Raw genomic sequence first — 18,893 nt, 5'->3', positions numbered from 1 at the left:
AGTCATATTTTTTAAATAGAAAATCTAGTATGTGAAAAAAATTAATTGAATTCTAGCCCACTTAAATGTACTCAGATTAATATAATTCTCACGCCAACCACAATGCCCCTGGAAACTGCCCCATTTTGATATTACATGTTATTTTTTGCAGCACTTTATTCAAGAACAAGAAAAAAGTAATTCTTATATAAGTTTTATTCACATTAGTACTATTAAAGTGCATATTTCTAGAATATTTAGGTGATTTTTTTTCTTAACAAATTTGTGTCAAATGATAAGTATCTAGAGGTTTCTTAATATTATTTTTTAAAAAGGCAAAAGAAAAGTTTTGGAGAAGAGTAAGAGTGGTGATTGTCCTTTATGAGGGAAGCTACCAGAATTAGTGATCATTCCCAGGAAATATCTCTGAGCAGACTGTCCTAGGCCTGTTTTTTCTAAAGAATGGACAAAATGCCCTCAAGAAAAGACCTGAATCAAAAATTAAAGCTTTTTTGTCTTAGAGCCTCTGCTGTTTGAAAAGTTGGCAGTCCAGCCCTAAAGCAATATAGGCCAGAAGTTTGATTCTTAAACTTTTAGTGTCAAAAACTCTCAAATAACCTATTAAAATCTCAGGCCATGTACTTTCTCATCAGAAAAACTATTTTTATTGAAAAAAAAAAAGCTAGTTCTGTTCTTCATATGCAAGTAATGAGGCTAAGGAAGGTCACTTCTGGCACTTGCATAATGAGGCGTAATGAGCTTGCCCATTCCTCTGCACTTGGCAGAGGCCATGCTTAAAGGTCAAGAGAGTTGCTTTTGGGTCATACTATTCACTGCTCTTTTACCCTCTCCTCCAGCCTTTCTTACCTTTGGTGCCAAGCTTAAAAATATCCTATTGACCTGGGTAGGTTACTGCAAGCATATGCTTCTTGAAAAAAAGCTCCACATCTTTACAGTCCATTATCTCCCCCATGTGATTCACCTCATTCATATTTAATTCCCACACAACCAGGGATGATATTCAAAACATTTAACAAGGAATAAGGCACCTTCATGGATGCTTTAAGTGGCAACCTGGAATAGTGCTGAGGCAGGGCCCCCGGGGCCCCGCTGTGTCTTAATTGGAGCATCAGGGAGAATCATGAGTAGGGGGCCACAGGGAACCCTGCAGGGTCTTGGGCAATGATTATTTGCCAGCTGACTAAGGCATTTCCATATTTTAACCATCCATACAACTGTTGCAGTGTGTGCCGCCTGGATGGAAGCGCTGCTCACACATAGCACTGTGGGGTAGAGTTTATAATCTCTGTGTTACAGCTGAGGAAACTGAGACTCAAGGAGGTGGAGTCATTTTGCTATGGCTACTCCACCAAGATACAGGGAGGAGAGGGAACCTGAAGGGCACCCAGACTTGTAAGATGCCAAAGCACAGGCTCTGTCCTCTGTAGATGCTGTGCAGGCCCACATTTAGCCAGCACCTCGGTATCTAGTCTGACCTTTAGATATAACCTCGGGCCCTCGCTCATTCTATGAGGTTGACCTGGCTGGCAAAGGATGCAAGAAGTGAGCCTCTGCAATGAAAAGGTTGTTGCTGCCCTCCCCCCTACCTCAAGCTGCTGCAGGAGACCAGGCAGGCTGCCTAAGAGCCAGTTCAATGGCTGCGCTCCTAAATAAAAGGCAGAAAATAGGAGGCTTAAATACACTCCTCTTAGATGTATTTTTTCCTCTTCTTATTTCTCTCTGAAGATCAGTGAAGTATAAAAGGAAGTTAGTTTTTTTAATTTTTTTTTTTTTTTTTTAAATATATTTTATTGATTTTTTACAGAGAGGAAGGGAGAGAGATAGAGAGTTAGAAACATCGATGAGAGAGAAACATCGATCAGCTGCCTCCTGCACATTCCCTACTGGGGATGTGCCCGCAACCCAGGTACATGCCCTTGACCAGAATCGAACCTGGGACCTTTCAGTCCGCAGGCCAACGCTCTATCCACTGAGCCAAACCGGTTTCGGCAGTTTTTTTAATTTTTATTTAAAATCCTTCTCCATTTAAAAATTGTTGGTGTTACCTGTAAAATTAACACATGCTCATTGTAGATGACTGAGAAAAAAAAAGTCACTTTACAAATTATTTACATCCCTACTACCTATTATTTTATTATATGTCTTTACATATGTAGTCTTGGAATCATACTTTTCAGCATTTTAAATTAGTTTGAAAATTATTGTTTTTTAAAGTTATTTTTTAAACAGTCTTATGAGTTTTTTCCATTTTATTACATTATCTCTGAAATTGTCCATTTTTCATTTATTATTAGACATGTAGGGTATTTCCAGTTTTCACCATTCACATGATGCTCCATCTAAATCCTGATAACATGAATCTCTAACTCACCACTGGCTTTTTCCTCAGGTAAAATCCTAAAAACTGAGATTACAAAGTTGAGAGTATTAATATATTGTACTTAATGGCCTTTTGTGTCTTTTCTTTTTCTGAATTGTTTGTTACAGCTCCTGGCCTACTTTGAGCTCTTTTGTTATTTTTTTTTTACATGTTAAACATGTAACTAGCATATTTCATTCAAATATCTCCCAGTATATTGTTTGCCATTTAAGATTATGGGGTTATTGTTTTTCATATAGAAAAGTTTTTCATTTTATAACCAATTCTACTGTTCTACTGTCCTTTTCTGGTCTTTTTTTATTATTGATTTTTTTTTTTTAGGAATGGAGGAAGGAAGGGAGAGAGAGAGAGAGAGAGAGACAAAGAGAGAGACAAAAGAGAGACATGGATGTTAGAATCAACTGACTCACACCGGCCAGAGCTGCCCTTTTCTGTTTTGATTCTTGCATTGGTTAATTCTTTGAAAGGCATTACAAATATCAAGACCTGATAAATATTTTCTTCTCATTTGTTGAGGTTCATTTTTAACATTTCACTCTTTAAGCTATCAGAAATTTTATTAGATTAAGGCGAACTTTTTTTCAAAATAGTGATCTAATTATCCCAGCACTATTTATTGAATATTCATTCTTTTCCCCCATTATGGCATGATATTATATTTATCTTATACTAAATTATTATATATACTAGGATTGGTTTCTTGGTTATTTGTTTTGTCTTATTGATCTACCTATAATTTCTTGAAGTAGTACATACTACTTTGGTTATTTAAACATGAATCATAGGATTACTATAAAAAATTACCATTTATGCTTGAATTATCCTTTTTTTTTAATCTATTTTAAGTGAAAAGTTACTATTTTTTGTACATAATTTACTTATGCATATTTCATTACCAAAGATTTTGGAATATTTTAGACAAGGTGACACAACATAATGGAATGAAAATGAGAAATTTTAAAACAATAAGATAAATATTCAGGGCTCAAGTTAGATATGAAATGATTGTCATAATGAACTAGAATAGACCACATATTGGTTCTAAGCATTCTATTGGTCAAAGCAAAGAAGAAAAATGACCAATTACAAGATTCCAAATTTAAGCAATAGAAATTTTTTTAGGAGATGTACTGTTCCTCTAATACTGAGACCTAAAGTGGTGGAAAACGTCCTTGATTACATCCCTACAAATGGCAAATGAGTCACTCTCTCCCTGTGCTTCCAAGGCACTTTTGTGTCACTGTTATAACGATCCCTGGGGACTAGCAAATGCTGGCCTGTCAACTCTTTGAGAAAGGCAAGATACAAGCCAGTCCCTTGGACAGCACTCAGAAAAGTTGGCACACTAGGATGTGTGGTCCAACTCCTTTGCTCCTTAGGGAGTAACGTGGAGCTGGGGGTTCCCTCCTGATCATATGGCACGGTGCCAGGGGTGCGGTGTTTTTTGTTTTTTAAATATATTTTTATTGATTTCAAGGAGGAAGGGAGAGGGAGAACTTAAGAAGAGGACTTACCTTAAATCAGCTTAAGCACAAAATGAAACTTTAACTCATGTAATTCATACAACTAAAAAGTCCAGGTAAAGTTGAGTTAGGGGCTCAAATTAAACCACATCACCAGGATTCCATCTCTCTCTCTCTTTCTCTCTCTCTCTCTCTCAGCTCTGTTCTACACTGGCATTACTCTTAGTTAGGGCCTTTCCAACAGTGGTCCCCTGAAGTTCCTGCCCTATATCCTGCAAGCATATTAACCCCATCAGAACGTTTCTCTTTTCATTTTATTTTACTCTTTCCTAACAGTTTTATAGCAAAAGTTCTAGGATCTGAAGCTCATTGGTCTGTCTTGGAATAGTCATTCTTTCCAGGAGTTGGAATGATCTCATTGCCCATTCCTAGAAATTCAGGATTGGGATCAGCCTTGGCCCAACTACATAGATTGAGTGTGGGCAAGGGGTGTTCCCTACAGGAAAATTGAGTCGTGGAGTTAAAATAGGAAGAAGTGGATGTTAGACAGGTGTAACAGTTAATTTTATGTGTTCACCTGACATAGTCATGGGATGCCCAGATATTTGGTCAAACATTATTCTGGAAGTTTCTGGGAGGATGACTTTGAGTGAGATTAATATGTAAATTGGTAGACTATGCAAAGCAGATTGCTCTTTCTAATATATATGGGCCTCATCCAATTGGTTAAAAGCCTGAATAGAAAAAAAGACTGATACTGCCCCAAGGAAGAGAGAATTATCTTTACCTGACTGCCTTTGAACTGGGACATTGGTTTTTTTCCTGCTTTTGGACTCAAACTAAAACATCAGTTCTTCCTAGGTCTCGAGCCTGCTGGCCTTCAGATTGGAACCTATATAAGTGGTTTTCCTGCTCTCAGGCCTTCAAATATGGACTGGCACTATTTCATTGGCTCTCCTCAGTCTCTAGATTGCTGACTCCCTCTGCAGATCTTGGAACTAGCTGGTCTCCATAATAACATAAGCCAATTGCTTATTATAAATATCTTTACATATATTATTCCATTGGTGCTATTTTTCTGGAGAACCCTGACTAATACAGCAGGCAACACATTAGACACTTTCTACACTCTCCTGTTCCTCTCTAAGCCACTCCATTCCTTTGAAGGTTCTGTGCTTTATCTACCCACATCCTCTCCTTCCTATTCCAGTGCTCTTTCTTACCCTCTCCTTCGAAGCCCTCCCTTATTTTATTCTTGGAGAACTAGGCATCATCCACTTTATAGTTTTACAGGGTACTGGAGTTTCCCCATAATTTGCTCATTCTGTTTCCAGATAGACTTCTTTAACTTCCCTAACTTTAAGGGAGAACGGTCACTTTCTTTTTCTGTGCACCTACTATATATAAAACACTGTGTTAAATGTTTTATGGAATATGAATAGGAAATATTGCTTCTTTCTCACAAACAGGACAGAGTTTGCTCATTCAATTTGCAGTGTTCATAAAAAGCTATAATTAATTAATTTGTTTATTTGCTCATTGTCTAATTCATCACTAGAATGCAGATTCCTTGAGGGCAGAGATTGTGTCCCTCTTGTATCTCTAATTCTTAGCACATTCCTGGCACCTGGTAGATGTTTTTTAAATACTGATTGACAGAATGACTGACTGAATGAATTACTGAAGATCTGTATCAAATGCTAGCTCCTTATCTATGGTGTCTTTTCTGATTTTTCCCAACCAAAAGTGATGTCTCCTTTGTCTGAATTTCTGGAGCTCTTTAGCTGTACTCCTTCATAGCTCTATTCTTTGCCTCTCCTATTCAAATTATTTATGGGTTTATTGCATCCTCCTTATTTTTCAAATACCTGGGGCAGTAGCTTACTTTTTATATTCCTGCTTTTTATATTCCTGGCACAGAATAGGTGCTCAATAAATTCTTATTGAATTGATTTGAATAATTGAAAAAGTCTTCAATAGATCAGGCACCTAAAAAACGTTAGATTTCTTTAAAAATAGAACCACAATAAACACCGGACTCCTGGCCAAAAATGGGCACATTTCCCAGCCATTTTAGAGATCTTGGAGAAAGGCCTAAACACCGATCTCCATTGATCCAAATCGGCTTCATTAAACACTCCCTGGGCCTGTGAGATGGATGGTGTGTGGGCTGAGTCCTGACAGGTAGGGAGAAAAGATCTCCCGCCTCCAGGTGCTCCTGGCCCCAATTAATGGCCCTGCCATGGAAACTTTCAATGAGGAGGCTCTGCTGTGGTCATGAGGACTGAACAGTGTTTTTCCTGGATCTTTCAGAAATTTCCTCTGATTGAGAAGGAAACCTGGATATATGTGCATGATGGGATTGCAGTAAAGATGGGGAAAAGGAAGGTGTCTGTCCTGGTCAGGACACTCAAATGTGAGAGACTGTTACCACTCTGAGTTCATTTTCTTTTTTCTGTAAAAGTTATAATACATACCTCACAGGGTGGTCGTATTAAGATAATATATGTGTTAACTTTATGTACATATAGTAGATGGTAAATATGTATTAAGTTCCTGCCACTCTTCAATGCCCATTCCCACCCCATTCCAGGTGAGAACTCTACTTGTGACCTCCAGGGTGGACCACTTCAGAGTACAGAGGTAGAATTTGTGGAAAGGGGAAAAGTAGATTGACATATATGTGTGTACATGTGTGTGCACATGGCTCATGGTTTTACATGTGTTATTTAAGGAAAGCTTATATTTGCTATGCGTTTTGATATAGTAACTGAAAAACAAAATGATGGACAAATAGCATCTGTTACTTTTGCACTGAGAAGAGAATGTAATTGGAATCTTGAACTCAATGTGGAGAGAGATTACTTGCTGGGCTAACATTAGCTTGTAGAAAGAAAGTTCTACAGTCTTAAAGTGGCAAACAAAAGGGAAATTGTTCTGCTCAAGCCAGGAATAAGAATGAATTTAATCTGAGGCAGACTGATGAGCAGCCTAGAAAAACTAGAATTTCTTTTTTAAAGAGAGCTCAATAGCCAGAGTGAGGGATTTTTACTGTGGATGTGAAAGCCTTTCAGGTCAGTCTTTATTATTTATTGAATGAGTTTGAAATGGATAATTACATGAACACCTGTATTCATTCTCTAGAGCTGCCCTAACCAAGTACCAAAAAATGGCTTAAACAACATAAATTTATTGTCTCACAGTTCTGGAAGCTGGAAATCCTAAAATCAAGATGTTGATAGGCTAAGTTCCTTCTGAGGGCGGCGAGGGAAGAAGCTGTTCCAGACATTTCTCCTTGGCTTGGAGATGCCTGTCTTTTCCCTCTGTCTTCACATTGCCTTCCTCTGTGTGTATTTGTTTCCAAGTTTCCCCTTTCTTTAAGGACACCAGCCATAGTGGATTAGGGCCCACACTCAGGACCACATTTAAGTTGATTATCTCTGTAAAGATCCTGTCTCCATATATGGTCATATTCTGAGACACTGGGGGTTAGGAATTTGGGTGGGGGTAGGAGATACAATTCAACTGAATTTCATAAGAGTTTTGATACTTGAAAATCTTTGCTAGATGCTATCCTCCTGGCTTAACAAAAAAAGGTGGGGGGGGGGGAATTATACAAAGATAGTCATTTTTGTGTCTCTGACAATCATTTCTGGACACAGGTATGGAAAAAACATGATTTGGGTCCAGAACACTTCTAGTAGGAGCTCACCGAAGATTCAGAAATTCCCTGAAACATTAAGATTTGTTTTTACATGTAAATGTGATATGACAAGTTCACCTATGTACCAAATGAAGTAAATGCATGGAGGGCCAGCAGGAGAATTATCCTCCCAATAACCCAATTTCAGTTTTTAAGGAATATAACTTCATGTGACATTACAGAATACGGTGTGCCTCAAGTTATCCTCATCACTAACCACACTATTCCATTATAAATGGGCAGGAGATATAAAATAAATAAATAAAAACAAATATAAAGTAAACCAACAGACATAAGACCCTCAGAGCTTGTATATGCACAGAAATAATAGATTAAATTTGAGGCAGAGCTGTCACAATGTAGCTGTCTATTAAAATAGCTATCTTTAAAGTTTTGTTTTTTTTACTTTAAAATGGCATGTGAATTAGATAAGCATTGTTTCTTTTGGCTTTATTATTATTGTAGGATGTGGAAAATAATACATATATTACTACTATGTTGCTGTTAATGACAGCATATTTAAAGGGCACAATATTGAAGAAGTAGATTCATAAGGAGAAATGGCCATCAGCCCTGACATTTAAACAAAAGCAAACACAGCAAAATGATAGGGAACAAATTCTGGAATGTTAATATTTCAGAGACTCTTCCTCAGCTATTTGTTTGTTTGCTGCTCCATCTCACTAACTGTTGATTAAATGGCACAGTGATGGAGGGCCACTTATTAGATGAGGACATTTATTAGATGAAACAATGAAGTTCATCAGAATGAAGACCCACTCGGTCTTTGAGTGAAGACAGAAGCTGTCAGAGAAGAGCACATTTTGCACAGGCAGTATTAAAGATGGCGGGGTGCTGATACAGCAGAATGTTGGAATGTCTTTGGTGAAGGGGTTTAGCTCTCTTTTGCAATGAGCACATCACCTCATATAGAGATAAGACTAAGCCTGACATCGTCCCTATAGCTTACCAAATGGATTTGAACATGCTTATGAAAATAGCTGCATAAATGTTTTCCTTTGCCCATTTCAGAGCATGCTAATCAGAAAGGCTTTTTGAAAACAATATTTTTATCTGTACCTAAAATTCATCCATACCTATTAGCTACTCAATTAAGCGAGACAAACTTTTAGTTGCATGCCAGGGGCTTAATTTAATTTGCCTGGCATAAGCAGTTGGCCATAACTGTGAAACCCTGCGTTTTTTTTTTTCTTTTTAAACAAATTAAACCAGAGTAGTGAAGCAAAAAACTCTTAAAGTACAGTGTGGAAATTAAAGCAGACCATAGTTTATGTTTTATGGAAATTCAAAGCAATTTTAGTAAGCAGTATGCAGGTATGTTAGTCACATCTTCCTGATCTTGTTCACTTTCCAGTTACTGATTTTTTTTTCTTGCTTGAGTCCTGTGGATTCTAAACAGAATGACTCAAGTGACATCAGTTCATGAAGACAAAAGAACCTTTTTCTTTGATTGTGGCTGGGTGGGTGTTTAGTTCAAACAAGAACTGAGCAAACTAAACGTTGTCTTTATAAATCTTTAGCCTAATGGAATTTTCTTGGATTCAAGATGTAAATTTGATTAAATTGCTTTTCAGTCATCATAGAATGTACTTAAAGCATTTCTAGACAGTGAAACACTTTTAGCCCAAATGCAAAGGGAAAAAAATCTAACTTGCAAGAAATTGCTCCTTTGTTTTTAATCATTTAAAATAACATCCAAGATACACAATTCTTACAAAAAGGAATGTTGGAAGGCTGATCCTGTATGGTGTATAAAATAAGTGTATTTAGGTATGAAGCACCTCCCTAGGGAAATGGAAGAGTCAATAGCAAAGCCTGCTCCCATTGTGTGTCACTGACACGCACACTGGGTAGAAACGCAGAAAGAATCACATCTGGGGTGTCAGAGGCTCAGGGATGAGTCCCGCTCTGATACTGAGATTAGCTGCTTGACTCCAGACAAGCCACTTGACCATGCTGTCTTAGTTTCCCAGCGCGTGAAAAGGTGAAAGAAACACTGTCTCATGCAGCCCATTGGATGTCTTTATCAAAGAAAAAAAAAGATGAAAGTGATTACTACATTTCAGGTGGAGAAATATGCAGCAAGGGTCCAAGTGAGAGTTGTGAGATCGAAAGAGGAAGAGGAGAAGGTTGAGAGAAAATTTGGAAGTAAAGAGCAAAGGGGGCACATGTAGCCATGAGACTGAGGGGGGTGGGCTGGGAGAAAGCCTTCGTGAGTCTGAGTAGAGAGGAGCTGGCAGGAGAATGGACGAGGCACTGCCTCAGTGGGAACGGGGAGCCACTTGAGGGAGGTGGGTGGAGTCTTCTTCCTTGGCTGTCTTTGCAGTGTCTACCTTCTGCTGACTGCCCCCACTCTGTAACCAGTGACAGTGGAATTAGTTCAGAATCCAGGTGTGGTCTGGGCCAAGGAGGGATCAGTGCTTATAAGGATATTGTGTTGATGACTGAGGCCCCGGATTGAGTTCCCTGACAAGCCTGGTGGATGGAAACAGTCCAGGCAATGGCTGAGAGTAATGAGGTGATAATTGAAGAGACAGAGGAAAAGGCACAACCACTGGGTCTTCAGTGCCCAACACTTCTCAGCATGCTGATCTATCCAGCAGGAAAAAGGACTAGAAGGGAGCAGTTGGCTGACGGTCTTTCATTTGTAAATTTACTTGCTTAGTTGCCAATGAGAGAGAGAGGCTGAGTTGCAGGTGAGTTGCCAAAGTGAGTAAATGTGAGTTATGTTAAGAAATTAACAAAAGATGAATTTCAGGCAACTTTCTGGAACACACGGTTTGAGATCCACTGAAAAGTTGGAATAGTCTTTCAGTGGAGAGAGGAGGGAGTGCCTCATTTGAGATATTTAAAACAAGACCAGCTAAAGCATCTGCTAGAATCTTATCCAGAAGGGGAAATCCAGACCTGGCAAAAGCTGATGTCTGGGAGCTCTCACACCTCTCATTCTTGATTTTGGAAAGTTGTGGTCAAATCCCTGAACATTTTCACAAGCACATTTAAGACTGGGGGCCGTGTGACTCATTAGTCATTCTGGTAAGCTCTAGGATTCTGTGCTAGCTGTGGAATTTCAAGCAGATGTGACAAAATAGCAAAGACCACCTTTCAGATTCATATCTTCTTTGTCTCTCACTCTGGTTTTATCCTTGGAAGACTCTGAGCATATTTTTAAAGGGCAAGTCAGGTGGTGGTAGAAATGGGGGGGAAAAAAGAAAGAAAGAAAAAATCTGTTTAAGAGAGAAAGCTTCCAACTTCCTAATTTATATCAAGGGGAGAAGATTTGCAAATATCCAGATTTAAGTATTGTAGACTACCAGTGTGCCTTGATCTGACCATGCAGGGACTGTGCCCAACCCAGAACAGTTGTCACAGTTAATTATGCATGTGAGCATTAGGACCAACAAATTGATAATTCCAGACCATCTTTCCTCTGCTGTCTAATATGTTTCTAGTCTGTCCCTTGGCTATTTTCTAGCAGAATGAACTATAACCTTGATAAGACTATCATTTGAGAAGAAACGCATCCAGAAGGACTGGCAGAAAAGAAGGGATAAGAGTGCTCCCTTGATAAGTCTTTGCGACCATCTGTTACTCTGAGTCTCTGGGCGAGGCTGGTTGGGGAAAAGACAGGTGCAGATCAAAGTTGAGAATACTTGCTTTAAATGAATTTGTCAAAAGTTTGCCTTACTTAATTTCCACAAGATACTAAACCAGTGGCTTTAAATTGGCCCCCTGGGAGTGGCATTGGCATTGCATGTCATTGACACATGCACTGTGTAGAAAGGCAGAGAGAACCACAGTGGGGCCTCGGAATCTCATAGTACATGTCCTGGCTCTGATACTGATATTAGCTGTTTGACTTCAGACATGTTGCTTAACATATTGTCTCAGTTTCCTGGTATGTAAAGGATAAAAGGATTAATACCTATCTTTCATATATAGCCCACAGGGTTGTCTCTATTTAAAAAGAAAAAAAAAGGAAGCAATTAGTACATTTATTCTGGAAGAAAAGCACTTAGTTTTGACAAATTAGTCCTATCAAAGCCAACTCCTCTATACATTTAGCAACTGGAGTTTATCCTTTTTTGCATAAACTCTAGCAATTCTTCATTTTCCACCCAGTATTGTTATAGTCAGTTTGGGATGCTATAACAAAAATACCATAGACTGGGTGGCTTAAACAACACATGTCTGTTTCTCATAGTCTGGAGGCTGTGATGTCCGAGATCAGGGAAGATTCGACTCCTGCAAAGAGCTTTTCTGGTTTGCAGATGGATGCCTCCCTGCTGTGTCCTCATATGGTTGAGAGAGATCATTTCTCTCCTGTCTCTTCTTATAGGAGAAACACTAATCCCATTCAGAAGGGCTTTACCCTCATGACTCAATTACCTCCCAGAGGGCCACCTCCAAATACTATCACATTGGGAGATTAGGGCTTCAACATATGACTTTTGGAGACACACAAACATTCAGCCCATAACATCTATTAGTTTTCTCCTCTCTACTGGATCATGGCATGTATGCTCAACATTTCCCATCTTAAAACAAAATACAAAGACAAAAAACTTCTTTAACCCTTAGTCTCATTTCTCCCTCCACCTACTGTCTACTTGCACTCTTAATCTTAATGACAAAATACTCCAGTAGAGTTGTCTGCATTCTGCTACATGCTCATCTTTGAATTCCTTTCTAACTCATTTCCTTGGGTTTTGTTATCACCACTCCTTTGAAACCATCCTGGTAAAGTCATCAATTACTTCCCTATTGCTAAATCTAGTGATCAACTTCCAGACCTCATCTTTCATGAACTCTCAGCATCATTCGACATAAATTTTCACTTCTTGTTTTTGAAATGCTCTTTGGTTGGCTTCTAGGCCATCACAATGTTCTGATATTCATTCTTCATCCTCACCTCCTTCTCAAGCTTCTCTGCTGGTTTCATCTCTTCTTTATGACCACTATGTTAGGATGCTCTGGGGTTCATGTATCAGATCTCTGTCCTCTCTATATCCTCAGGTTATACCATCTAGTTTCATGTCTTTCAATATTATGTGTATCCTATGTCTCCAGGCTCAATACCGCCTCTGGACTCGAAACTCACATCCATGTGTCTTGTTGGCATCTCCAAAGTCTAATAAACTTCTCAAACTTAGTATATTAAATAAATCTACTCAGTTATTTAGGTCAGAATTATAGAAGTCACCTTTTATTTTCTTGATTCATTCATGTCCTAGAAATCATCCATCAGCAAATCTTATTCATTCTTCAAATTACACCTCAAATTTGATGATGCCTCAATTTTAAGACTACTGTCTATTGTATCACCATCATTTCTCATTAGGATAGCGCAGAAGCCTCCTCATGGCTCTTCTTGCTTCTACTTGAAACTGCTCCAAATCCAATCTCCACTCAGCAGTCTCACTCTTTTTAAAACCTAAGTCAGATTCTGTTCCTTCTCATTCAAAATTTCCAATATGTTGTTATCATGCCTGTAGTAATATCCAACTCCTTTATTATAACCAACAAGTTCCATATGATTTGGCTTCTACCTATTTCTCTAATCTAATTTCCCATTTTGTCCTCTTTACATACTCTGTGATGATCAGTGATCAGATGAGCTTTCTTAGGTTCTGTGAATAGGCAGGCCTATTTGCTCCTCAGGATTCTTGCAATTACTCTTTCCTGAGTCTGAACTGTTTCTTGCAGATCTTTTTTTTAAATATATTTTTTATTTACTTCAGAGAGGAAGGGAAAGGGAGAGAGAGAGAGAGAGAGAGAGAAACATTAATGATGAGAGAGAATCACTGATCGCTGCCTCCTGCACACCCCACACTGGGGATCGAGCTGGCAATCCAGGCGTGTGTCCCAACCTGTGACCTCCTGGATCATAGTTCTATGCTCTACCACTGAGCCATGCAGGCTGGGCTCTTGCAGGTGTTTGAAAGACTTTGCATGAAGAGTCTTTCCCCAACCATCCTATCTAAAATAGTCCTTGCTTCACACTGTCTGACCACAATCCTTTAACCTGATTATATTTTCTTCAGAGCATTTATTAGTATCTAAAATTACATCTTCTGGCACTTTTGTTGTTTTTACTTGCTTTTCTCTGTCTTCCTAAATAAATGTAAAGTCCTGAAAGACAAGGACTTTCTAAGTTTGCTGTTGGATCTAGCATGCAATAGATACTCTATAATGCTGGACTGTGTCTCCACCCCACTCCCTAAATTCATATGTTGATATCATAACCCTAAAAAATGTTAGGATTAGTAGGTGAGGCCTTTAAAGGTGATTAGGTCAGGAGGGTGGAGACCTCATGAAGAGGATAATGGGAATACCCTCTAAAGTCCTCTTCATAGTTCCCACAGAGCTCCCTCACCCCTTCCACCATATGAGGACATAACAAGAAGGTGCTGGCTATGAATGAGGAAGAGGGCTTTCGCCAGAACGTGACCATGACAGTGATTTCCAGCCTCCAGATCTGTGAGAAAAAAATTTCTGTTGTTTACAAGCCACCCAGTCTGTTGCATTTTGTTACGGCAGCTTGAAAGTATTAAGACATGCTCCATAGTGCCTTTATTTATTCATTCATTCATTCATTTATTTTGCATCGTATTAATCCACCACACCTTTTAAATTTATTTAGCATTTTTAACCTTTGATGCATAAGGAAACCAGGTCTTCTTTATGGAGTGAGAGAATGTCTACTGTATTGGCTAACTCTAATGTGCTATTTTTCATTCTCATAGTGATGTGGAGTAGTAGTGTTTGTTTATGGCTGATTCTTTATAATTCCTGTGTGATTTTTTTCCTCCCTAAGTATGTCAGTGATTCATAGATATTAAGGGAACTACTTGGATGGGCTTTGGAATTGGGTTTTGGTAAAACCATAAAAAAATCTGGGTTTTTTGTTTTGTTTACCTTTCTGAAACACAGATGTATCAATATGGGGACTGTGGGTTGATGCAATTGGGCTTGAGAATGGAGGAGAGTGAGCTGGCAAAAGAGTAAACCAGGTCAGGGGGTGGTCCCAGCACATTGAAGAAAGCATAACTGAGAGCCCAGTACACAGAGTGACAAGATACCTCAAGTCAAAGCAAAGAGGCCCTCTGGCTAGAAGGTGGGAGACTACTGATGGACAATGGCAAGATGGGGGAGATGGCCACATGGCTGAGCCACAGAAGTGCATAGCCGCCAGCAGAAGGGAGTGGACAGTGGTAAAGGAGGGACAAACTTTCACTCAGAGAGACCCACAGATAAGTCTTTGTGGAGCACTAACCACATTCTTTATTGGACTTAATTTTTAGAAATTATTAAGTGTCCACATCTGCCAATCTTTCTGATAGGAAGCTAAAAGACCCATCCTATGTCCTCCAAGTGCTCAAAGCCTGATGTATTGTCTGTGCTCAATAAACCTATGTGCAGAAGAAATGTTTTTGAAATAAAATAAACTTGGTTTAATTTCAGGAAAGATAAAGAAGATGGAAAGTGGTAGAGGTTAGAGGACAAATGGAAGGTAGGTTGAACAAAAAAGACTTAAGGATGTAGGCTATCTCATTGAAAATAAAGAATTCTTATTTTTTTCATTATTATTTTATCCTCGAAGCCTTCATCAATTGATATAGCTAATGCTTCATTGTTAATAGGGGGATTTTTTTACTTTTTCTCTTTGACTTACATCAGCATGGAAGCATGGATGATGAAATAGGAAATCTGAAGTTAATTGAATAGACACATTATTTCCAAGAGTGTCTGAAGACTTGAATACAGAAGATTTGAATGTAGGTAAACATTTATAAATGCTCCTCTAATCTTCTACGTTCTTTTTTTTCCTACAACTCCTTGGAGAAGTTTGCGTGACATTCTGTTTGACATAAAATCAGCATGTGTCCCAAGTAAATCAACAGCAGCTGTTTTAAATAGCAGATTGTGTTCCAAAATATCATTATGAACCAGGGGAAGAATTGCTTGGGAGCTTGTGATTTCTGATTACACTGATGGAACCTAGCATCTGGACGCTGAGGCCACCAGTAGACAGAGTTCAAGTTGGCTGAGAGATAGTGGCCTGTTTAGCAGAGCAGTGACCTTTGGTGGAAATTTCAGTGTGGTCTTAGGGTTAGAGATGCCAACAAAAAAACAACAACCTGGCTACATTCAAAGGAGTCATGCATCTGTTCGTTGGAGCTTTTACTCAGAATCCTGGGGATTTCTTTAAATGGGCCAGAAAAGCAGTTTAACACTAGTTTTGTCCCCTTCAGAAATACTCATAGCAGTGTTCTAATAAATGTACAGTACCTTCCTCCTTTTAAGTTTGTAGTATAATATGACAGGCTCATTGTATTATCCAGTATAACTAAGAAAGTTTCGGTTCTATGACCTACAGATTATTTTAGGCTCAAAATAGAACCAGCTCACCTTTAGTCACTGGTTGGGAATTCTTTGGCAATGGCTATAGTACTGCCCTCTGCTTGAATAGCAGGCCTCCGAGGAGGGGTTGGGCATTTCCCCTTCACCTCCTAACACCTGCTTTTTTGAGCAATATTTTCCCCTTCCACTATGCTGCCAAATGCAGGCCTTACCTGTTGAAACTATTTCACTGAGTTGCAGGACAATAGCTTCAGACTTCCGGTGGCACATGCATATTTTAGGAGTTTCAGAGTGGACCCAGTTTGCCTGACCCTTCCTTGGGAGCCTCATTTTTCAGGCTTGCTGGGAAGCATTGCTCTTTTAGGTGACTGCAACAATACCAGCTCTCACATGTCATAGCTCCCTCCTTGCCCAGGCAGGCTTGTCCATTGAGCACAATATAGGTCCCTATGCCACCTAATACCCATTAGAATGGCTACTTAAAAACAACAAAAAACAGAAAATAAGAGTTGGCAGGATAGAGAGAAATTAGAACATTTGTGCGCTGTTGGTGGCAATATCAAATGGTACAATTGCTATGGAAAACAGTATGGTCATTCCTCAAAAAGTTAAAAATAAAATTACTGTATGTCTAGTAATTCCATTTCTGGATATAAACTCAAAAGAACTGAAATTAGGGTCTTGAACCCACTTCAAACATTATTTTGGTTGTGAAACATTCTCCAACTCCATCAGGCATCCTCTTATTTTTCTCTCTATTATTTCATAATATCTTATACAGTGTGTCAAATGCCTAGCTTTTGCATCCGTTTTCCCCATTACACCATGAGCTTAAATATTATAAGGACCATGTTCAAATTCGTTAAAACAGTTTAGGCTACAAAACAAACAAAGAAAAAAAAGAAATCAGGGTCTTGAAGAGTTACATGTACATCCATGTTCACAGCAGCATTATGTACAATAGCCAAAAAAATGGAAGCAACCCAAGTGTTCGTTGACAAACGAATAAACAAAATGTGGTATATGCGCCTAAGCAGTATTACACAGCCTTAAGAAGTAAGGAAATTCTGACTTATGCTATAGCATGGATGAAACTTGAAGACATTATGCTAAGTAAAATGAGCCAGTCACAAGAAGGACAAATACTGTATGACTCCATTCGCATGAGGTACTTAGAGTAGTCAAATTTATCAAGACAGAAAGTAGGATGGTGATTTCCAGGGGCTAAGGGTAGGAGGAAATGGGAAGTGGTTGTTTAATGGGTATAAAGTTTGTTTCTCAAGATGAGTAGAATTCCGGAGTAGAACAATGTGAATGTGTGTCACACTATTGAACGGTACACTTAAAAATAATTAAGATGGGGGAATTTTATGTTTGTATATTTAACCACAATTAGAAATTTTTTTAAAAAATAAAAAATAAAAGGTCTCTGTGACCCATCTCAGTATTTTAAGGAACTGCCAGATTTGACCTTGTACCCCAGATTCCCTTACACATCATACCTGTCCCTGGACTGACTCTGGAGAGCTGGACTGTTGCCCATAGCTAGTCCACCTTTCCTACATATACTTCCAGCCTGAGGGCAGTCCCTCCCCAAGCCTGGACCCCACCCCTAAAGAGGGTTTTGGACTTCCTGCTACGCTGGGGAAGGGGGTTGAACTTATCTCCATTGAGCACGTATCCCCCAAAGGAGCGACTGAAACCACCAGTTTCTATCACATATGAAAGTTTTGCCTGTTGTAGGTAAAAATGTGAATACAAATGTTCATTGCTCCAGCTTGTGCTTCCCCACTGTTTCGGTGCCCTTTTCTTGGAAGCACTTTGTGTGGTACTTGAAACACTTGCTGGTCCCAGACCTCTCTTGTCATAGAAAAACAAAATTACTTCTTTATTTAGAATATTTACTGTTAAAAACATAGGGAAAAAGCTTGCAAATTTCAGTGCCTTCAAAATGCCTTCCAGTAGGTCCAAATCATACCACCCTTAAAGGCATGGCTCAAATGCCAACTGATCCTAGAGTTAGAAGTGATCAACAACTTCCTCTTTTGAATTCCCACAGTATTTTATCTGAAACTCTCTGAAGATTTTAAAGTTTTTATCCTAGATTATGGTTACCAATACATAGCTATCTTTCATGTAGACTCTATACAGTATAAGGTACGGTACTGCTGTGTCTCCAGCCAATGCCTGTGCATGAAGGATGCTTAATATATGTTTGCTGAATACAAAACACAGAACTTGAAAGGGTTAAGTTAACTGCAAAAATCAAATTGAAAATGGCACAATTTCTGGCTCTGTAGGTTCCGGGTAGTGCAGATAATCTTTGGACAAGAGAGTGGATCCTATCTGATTGTTCTAGATTACTCTCTGCCAGCAGCTGTGGCTCACAGGAGGCCTGCCATAAAGTGTGATGTTGTTAATGAGACAAATGCAAAGTGATTTTGACCACTCACCCAAGCCACCGTGAAATCTAATTAACAAGAGTGGTCTTGACCAACATGTGAGAATAAGAGTTCACGTGCATGCTAACAGTGCCAGGGAGACCTTTCAGAGGAAAAAGGAGCGTCGTTGAGGGGCAAAAATGGTCATTTCACAGACAGAGGCAGCCTGGCTATTTTATGGAGCCCAGGCAAGGTGATCTGTTCAGCCTGGGAGATCCAGACTTAACTACTTAACTCTTTCAAGTGAACAACAAAGGACTCTCCAGCTTTCAAAATGTACTTCTTCTGTCTGCTGCTCTCTCCTTCTAATTCATGCCAAAGGTCAGAGAAAGGACAAAATATAAATGAAATTACAGGGAAAAAGGTATTGCCAATGCTGCTACTTTCCCCTTGAGGTTAATTTCTGTTCAGAATCCTTTTCACCTTGAGAGAGGCAAAATAAAATCAATGGAAACAGCATTCAAATTGCCCTTTCTCTGGGAAAGAGATCTTGACAAACCCTGCACCCCACTGAGCAAAGC

This window comes from Myotis lucifugus, unplaced genomic scaffold (assembly GCF_000147115.1).
Source record: "Myotis lucifugus unplaced genomic scaffold, Myoluc2.0 scaffold_0, whole genome shotgun sequence".
Classification (NCBI taxonomy): Eukaryota; Metazoa; Chordata; class Mammalia; order Chiroptera; family Vespertilionidae; genus Myotis; species Myotis lucifugus.
This window is presented reverse-complemented; position numbering follows the sequence as displayed.